Genomic DNA, 9,067 nt, shown 5'->3' with positions numbered 1-9,067 from the left:
TGTGAATAGAGAAAGATCCCTCTTTGCGTTCATAGTTCATGCAAATTTTTTGCATATGTTTAGCAACTTAATCGCAAAATGTTTGTTGTCTGAAATCGGGTATTTCGAAACGTTCTGAAAAACACGACTACTACTATTACTACTCTCACTGGTAATAATAATAATAATAATAATAATCATTATCATCATCGTCATCATAACGATAAAAATAATTGTTATGATGATGATTACTAATAACATTACCACTATTACACTGCTACTGCTACTACTACTACGAAGAACAACAGCAATGTAAAAAACAATAACAAGAAGAAGAAGATGAAGAAGAAGAAAAGCAATAATAACAAGGATAACAACTCTCTATTCATAAGCCAAAATGGCGGCACATAACTTGAAACGCCTCTTTAACTTGACCACCTCTATTACGTGGACACCAAAACCGTAATTTAAGAAAATAATATGCAAATGGTAAACAGCTTAATTTCTTCAATGATTTCCTGGATTAGGTATAACACTCTTTCAAAATGGCTCTTTTACCTGCAACTCAATATAAAATTTTAATACAGGCAAGTCAATATTAGTCACACGTCTAACACTCTATTTGTCTTGTATATTTGTTCAAATGTATTTTTTTCTTCTTTATTTTCGCTAATATGTAAATGTCTTTCCATTCATACAAAATCCAACAAGTTTCCGATATTCTGACACCATCATGTTATTTTATATTACTTTCTTCTCTATTAAACGTTCAGTGGTCAGGTATCTCTGGAATCTTTTGATACACTACCTACATTTATATACTGATAACTGTCAATAGTGAGATGATTTGATTGATAAAGATGGGATCAGTTATAGGCTCAATAACTTTCATAATAATCTCCCCCATTCAGATTTTTTTTCCACGTTATTGAATCTTTATATTTTGGAGAAGAAAAAAGACCATTCACTATTATTATTATTACTATTATTATTATTATTATTATTATTATTATTATTTATTACTACTCTATTATTAGCAACAGTGTGTGTCTTCGAAGTAGTAGTAGTAGTAGTAGCAATGGTAGTAGTAGCAGAATATTTAATGTTTTCCTGCCACATATAAGGATTCAATGCCATGAAAAACAAATAAGAGGATCTTTTGAGGTAAACGTCGTGAGGCTAGAAGGTACATTCCTATCGCGGCATCGTCGCTAGAAGAACCGAACGTCATCCTAAGTGTATTTTGCCTGCGGTAGTTGCACATTTTATCGCAGATAATTCATTTATAGATACGGCACTTATAGATATGGCATTTATATTTACTACATTTATAGATACGGCACTTATAGATACTACATTTATAGATACGGCACTTATAGATATGGCATTTATAGATACGGCATTTATAGATACACATTTATAGATACGGCATTTATACATACTACATTTATAGATACTGCACTTATAGATATGGCATTTATAGATACTATATTTATAGATACGGCATTTATAGATACTACATTTATAGACATGGCATTTATAGATACGGCACTTATAGATACTACATTTATAGATACGGCACTTATAGATATGGCATTTATCGATACGGCATTTGTAAATAGTACATTTATAGATACGGGACTTATATATACGGCATTTATAGATACGGCCTTTATAGATGCGGTACTTATAGATACTACATTTATAGATACGGCACTGATAGATACGGCATTTATAGATACGGCGTTTATAGAAAACAGAGATTATTAGTATTGTTCCATCGCTGTTTTCTTAAGTCGTTAATGATTGTTGTTGTTATTGTTTTAGAGACGAACATCCCATAAGTAATAACAGGTGCTAATTTTCTTACGTTACGTATTTAGGGTTGAGAAAACAGCAGCCTAAGAAAGAGTGAAGACAACACGCTTTGAAAAATATAACAAATAATTTATTTCCCTGGAAAAATACAGTAAACTTGAAAAGATAAGAACTTACGGTTTTAAGAATCAAATCCAAAAATAATCCAAGAATAATCCACGAATATAATTTTAGAAGAATCATAACAAAATGTTTTAATGAATTCAAGTTCAAGTCCTGACGAATAATCCAAGATGGATGGCGGTGACGTATGCTGTAGCCTGTTCAATATTGTTGTCTACAGTTCCTTGTAGAAACTCAAGAAATAAGCCGGGGTTTGAATAAATTTTTAAAAAAATGTCTTTGTTCAATAAATCTATATGAGGACAAAACTATTTCCAGAGAAACGAATTAATCTTTTGAAATCCAATTAAATCTGAAGACAAATTAAACTATAACTCGAAAACTGGCTTCCAAAGAAGGAAACGACTTGACATCAATCACATTTAAGCCAATACTGAGATTACTTCTCTAAAACGATGGTAATACCGTAATTTTGTGACTCAGAATGAGTACACATGAGGGCCACGTGATCATGTTTACATCACGTACTATCAGCATGACCATGACGAAACCCATTCATTTTACTCTGAGGAAAAATGTTGTTTACTTCACTAAAACTACTTACATGGCGATAGTCCAGTATTCAATACAGCCTCGATCTCATTCTTATTACTCCCACAAAAAATAAATAAAAACGAACTTGTTGACGTGACTGTTACAAAGTTTGAATTAAGGTCGGGAACCAAGTCAGCCTTATGTGTTTACGGAAATGAACAGTCAAGGACGAACTATTTTCTGGAAAAAGTATGAGTTCCTAGTACACAAACTATATTATTTTGACATATAGTGAAATTAAAAATTGAAAGATTTTAAAACTTTCAAACAGTTAAATCAGATATAAATTAAATCAAATATACATACACTTCCCTTCATAAAGAAATAGAAAGATTTATATGATAAAGCTTTCTTTTTACCACGGACTAATTTTACATAAGGTCAAACAATCTCAGATAAATTACACACAGTGTACATGAAATAATATATTGTTTTACACGGACAAGTGCGTCTGCTATTAAATTATCTTTGCCCTTGATGTGCATGATGTCAAGATTATATCCATGTAACAACAAAATCCACCCTAGTAATCTTTGATTTTGTTTTAAAATCTTGCCGCTGAAGTAAGGGGGTTGTTGTCAGTAAACACAATAATCATAGAAGGAGTTGAACTAACGTAAACTTCAAAGTCTTGTAATGCCAATATCAAAGCCAAACACTCCTTCTTGATGTTGAATAATTTCTTTGGTGCTTATTTAAGTTCTTTAAAAAAAATAGCACACTGGATGATCGATGCCATTTTCATCCTCTTGAATCAAAACTGCTCCAACCCCAACATCACTTGCATCAACTGACAATTTAAATGATTGGCTGAAATTTGGAGCTGTACGAACTGGCACACGTTTAAGTATGGGTTTTAATTTGTCGAAAGCCTCCTGGCATCTTTCAGTCCAAAAGGAACTTGTTTTTCTTACTCAATACATTTGTCAGTGGTACATCAATTATAGAAAAAATTTCCGATAGTATCCAGCCATACCTAAAAAAGACTCAATTGCTTTTTATTAACAGGCACGGTAAATTCAGAGATAGCCTTGATCTTGGAATTTATAGGTTTAAAATGTTCCACGGTATGTAATGGAAAATGTTACACTAGCACGACAGAACTCACTTTCAGAAAAATATATTGTCAAACATGTATCAGTGAATTTGTCAAAGAGTTTCCGAATTGTTGCTAAATGTTCTGTACAGGTGTCGTTGTAGACGATGACATCATCAATGTAAGCATCACAATTGTCTAGTCCAGAGGTAATTACATTCACGAGACGTTGAAATGTACTTGGTGACACTTTCATTTTAAACGGCATTACTTTATATTGGTAAAGTCCATCTGGAGTTACGATTGCCGAACTTTCCTTTGCAATTTCCGTTAGCGGAATTTGCCAAAATTGGTCAATATAAAATCATTCTCCAGGAAATACTGACTTTCTTTTTTCAAGTATTCCTGTTTAAGAGGGTTTATAGTATACAGGTGTTGTGTCACAGATTTTGAATTTACAATTTCAATTTCAATTTTGTTTGTTCTTGTACATTTGGAAAAAGTGCTCATATTCAAATAATAATTGTTTAAGTTCATTTCTTTCTTGCTCTTGCACATGTGAACGTTTCTGATCCAGATCTTTCATAATGTCTGAATTACAAAGATTTTGCACTCCATTATCAGTAGAAGCGGACGATATTTCTTCACTTAAATCTTCACTGAGTGTGACAGGTACAACTAAATTAATTGCATGTTTAACCTGATTATCTCTTTCGATATACACTTTTATCATGTTTATGTGACAGAGTTGTTTTGGTTTATGCCTTCCAGGAGTATTTATGATGCAATTTAAATCATTTTGTTTCCTGTCATCTGTGTAGAGACCAAAATACTTGGCCTGAAGTGGATTTTATGGTATGGGCAAGAGAGCCAGAACTCTATTATCAGGATGGAAGCTCCTTTTCTTCCAGTTTGTGTCATATCGTGACTTTATTTTGGTTTGAGTAAAGTGCAGATTTGCTCATTCAACCTCACAATCCTTTGACAACTTACAATTAAAATACGAAACATAATCAAGAAGATTAATTTCAGAATCTTCTTTGAAAAGAAGTTTCTCTCTCAATAACTTAAATGGTCTAGTGTGTCCAAAACCCAGGTCAAAGGGACTGAAGCCTAAAGATTCTTGAACTGATTTCCGAAACGCAAACAATAGCAAATGAATGCCTTTATTCCAATCTTTACCCGTATCAAAAAATAATTATCGAATCATATTTTTCAACCTCTGATGGAATCTTTATAATGCCTATTGACTCTCATGGCGATATGCAGAATATCTGAATTGCTGGATGCCCAATTCACACATAATTTGCTGCGAAATTCCAGACATAAAAATTTGAGACTTGATCAGATTGGACAGCTTTGGGAAGGCCAAATTGAGTAAAACTTTATCAAAGCTTTCGTTATTGTTTTAGTTTTATATTTTTCAAAGGAATTGCCTCTGTAAACCTTGTTGACGCACACATAATGGTCGACAGGCATCGGTTACCTGACCTGGTCTTAGGTAAGGGAAAAACACAGTCTACTATAATTCTACTAAAAGGTTCGTCCAATACAGGAATTGGTTGCAGATGAGCCTTAGGTATTCTTTGCTTGGGTTTTACTACCATTTGACAGGTATGGGAAGATCGACAGTATTTACCAACATCACTTTTCATTTTTGGCCAATAGAAGTGAGTCAAGATCTTGTGATTAGTTTTATTAATCCCTAAATGACCAGCCAAAGGAGTGTCATGGGCCAGACTAGGTATTTCCTGTCTGTAAGATTTTGGAACTACAAATTGATAGATCACTGACCACTCATCATCAGCTGGTACCTTGGGAGGTCTCCATTTTATCATACGAATTCCATTTTTACTTAAATAACAATTAGGAACTTCAGTAGCGTCAGTTTCACTAATGGTCCTTTGAAACAAACAGGAGATCACATGATCTTTTTCCTGTTCGACTACAAGTGATTGTAGTTTATCACCCTGATTAGGATAAAGAGAATGAGTCGTTTAAAGAGGATCACTGTGATCAATATCGTCTGAGTGATTCAATCAAGGAGTGAATGTGACCTCATCAACAGTCTGACCAATACACGTGTGAGCTAAAGGATTACTTTCCTTATCAACAACATTATCACGAGCTTTATTTGCCATAGATCTAGTAACTACACAACCTGTGAATAAATCAGGGAATTCTTTTTCAATTGGATCGACTCTCTGATTCAAGCAAGGCATGTCAGTTACAAGTGGATTAATCATAACCTTGTCTCCAGCTAAGTCGTTGCCTAGTAATAAATGAATGCCATCAACGGATAAAACAGACACTGTTTCGACTGTCACGGGTCCTCAGACTAAGTCTGATGACAAATTTACACAATGGAGAGGAACATTAACAAAGCCGCACTCTACTCAATAAATAAGAAAATTCTCGTTAGAAGAAGACTTCTCATAAAAATGTAAAGTACTAGACAATAAAAGACTATGAGAAGCTTCTGTGTCCCTTAAAATTTGTATAGGGATACGATTGGCCGAATCACTCAAGAGTGATATAGAACCCTTCGATATAAATGGTTCATAATTCTCCATAATAAAATCAGACATTTTTTTTTAGACCGAACAAATGTATTGCTTTCAATACATGACCGTGACCTTGACCTCTTAGAAATAAGAGCATTTGGAATATGTCTGTCTTAGTTCTGATGCCTATTTTTCACTTTGGTGCAATCAGAAGTAACGTGTCTTTTCTGCTTGCAATAGGTACGCGCAGGAAGAGGCAATGATCTTGAATCAAGCTTATCAGAAACTTGATGTTTAAAAGTTGTGCCAGTTTGAGTTTTAGAAGGGCTTATATTAGGCTGAAACAATTTTCCGCCAGAAGACTGTTGAGTAGAAATCTAATTTATACAACAAACATTATGAGCTAAAGCGTAATTGTCTGGGGCACGAGCAGCATTTTCCAAAGTTTCAATCTGATGCTCGTTAAGAAAAGACTTAATGTCACTAAGGACACAGTTTTTGAAATCTTCAATTAATACAACTTATATGACACTTTCATAATCTCGTTCAACTTTCTTGGTTAAACACCAACTATCAAATAACTATTCTTTTTCTCTAGCAAATTTGACATGAGTTTGTCCAGCTTCTTTTCTTTAGTTTATGAATATTTGCCGATAAGCTTCAGGGACTAAATCATAACCCCTTAAGATGCATTCCATAACCGTATCATTGTCACCACTTTGGTGAAATGACAGAGAAGTGTAAATATCACTAGCCGTACCAGTGAGTACACACTGTTATAACTGAGTCCAATGCTCCCTTGGCCATTTCAAATTTTCAGCACCTTTTGTCAAAAGGAGTAGAATACTTGTCTACTTCTTTTTATCTGAAATGAGGAACTAATCTATTATTCTTCGCAAGATCAAAACGTAAATTTGGATTTGAAGTATGAATGTGCTTTTCGCTTGCCATTTCCATTTCTTTCATTCTACATTGATATTCTCTATATTGCCTCTCTTTCTCCAACTGTAACTGCATTTGCTCTTTCTGTAACTGGATGTGTTCGTTTTGTAACCGCATTTGTCTTTCTTTCACTCTTTATTCCTTATCTAACTGCATTTGCATCTGTTTCTCTTTCTCTCTTAATAATATGTATTTGTTCAATAATTCTGTGTGAGCACAAAAATATTTCCAGAGAAATGAATTATTCTTTTAGAATCCAAATAATCTGAAGAATAATTAAGATAAAACTCGAAAACTGGCTTCAACAGAAGAAAACGACTTGACATCAATCATTTTTGAGCCCATTCTGAAATTAATTCTCTAAAACAATATTTATACGGTCATTTTGAGACGTAGAATGCGCCTTATACGGGTCGCGTGATCATGCTTACATCAGGTACTCTCATCGTGACCTTGACAAAAATCATTTTACTCTGAGAAAAAAGTTGTTTACTTCACTAGAACTATTTCAAGCCAATGGTCACGTATTCAGTACAGCTTCGATCCCACTCTTATTACTCCCACAATAAAAATAAATTAAAAAAAGAACTTGTTGACGTGACTGTTACTAAGTTTGAATTAAGGTCGGGAACCAGGTCAACCTTATGTATTTACAGAAATAAAAAGCCACGGTCAAACTATTTTCTGGAAAAATTACGAGTTGCTAGTAAACAAATCTACATTACTTTGACATATAATGAAATTAAAAAATGGAAAGAATTTAAAACTTACAAAAATTAAATCAGACATAAATTAAATCCAATTTACATAACAATATTGATGTACAGATTTGCAATTGATTTATGTTTCAATTTCATTCAAAAGCTGACCATTACCCTGTACCCAAAAATGTATAATAAACTTAGATGATTGTTCGTTGGATATTACTCGAAGTGTACAATTTTACCTAATCTATGACAACGTTCAAAAGTCTACATTGTAGGTGATTATGTAACATGTACACTTCGATAAATACCCAGCTATGATGAGTCGATGCTTTTAATTCCAAATTTTCTCTTTTCTGCCTTGACAATAGCGGAGTTAATGAACAGAGCATTCGAATTTACGTCACTAGTAGGTTTCTTTTGTTAGCACCTTAGCGTTGCACCAGAAAGCTAGTCGCATCTTCGGTAATGAAGTGTCGTCGATGCGCATCATTTGTCGTTGGTATGGAATTGCGAACAACTTATCCAGTAAATTTGGCAAGCGAAGATGACCTAGCCCAACTAAAATAAAAAGTTAATGAAGGTCAACATGATGTTTAACTTAGCAAATATACTTACATGTTTAGCTTTCTCCTCTCGTGTTCTCTACACAGTTCGCACCATTCCTCCTCCACAAAGTTGCATTTTGAGATCGATATTCTTACGTCAAGTGACCGTGACCCCAAAGTCAACATGCCGTTATTTAGAAAGGTTCAATTGTTCTTACAGGATGTCACATGTTTTAGTTGCCAACATCAGTGAACGTTTGAGTGCAGTAAGGATGATTCTAGTCCACCAAAGTAACCCCTACAAATATATGTTGATACTGATGAACAATAAGTGGGGCTAATATCACCTGTTTATTAAAATGTGCCATTGTGCTGCTATCAAATGATTCCGGAACAAACCTACGTAAACTTGATATACATACTGGTAATTGGTCACAGCAATATCTAGCGCGAAATTAAAACTGGTCACATGACAGATGGATGTGCTATTCCCGGTGGATTTACAAGTTACCAAACATAGGCTTTGTTCCAGAAATATAATGCACATGTCACCATGAGAAACCCTTTATCCGACGGTAGCTCCACATCCACGAGAAATACCTGTAAGTGTGTACAATATACACCGATGTGTGCAGCCTAATTTGGGTGAAAATAATTGCAGGTTTTAAATAAATGGTGATATCAGTCCCGAATCTGACAATCAATATTATCACTGGTGAGGGGCTGGTTTATCGGCCTAGGATAATACAGGCAACGCTTGACAGAAAGGCACAGAAAACCGACTGTGAACCGAAAGTAGGTCAAATGTACACAAAGATC

This window comes from Sinohyriopsis cumingii, unplaced genomic scaffold (assembly GCF_028554795.1).
Source record: "Sinohyriopsis cumingii isolate HCF-2022 unplaced genomic scaffold, ASM2855479v2 utg000741l, whole genome shotgun sequence".
NCBI classification, from domain to species: Eukaryota; Metazoa; Mollusca; class Bivalvia; order Unionida; family Unionidae; genus Sinohyriopsis; species Sinohyriopsis cumingii.
This window is presented reverse-complemented; position numbering follows the sequence as displayed.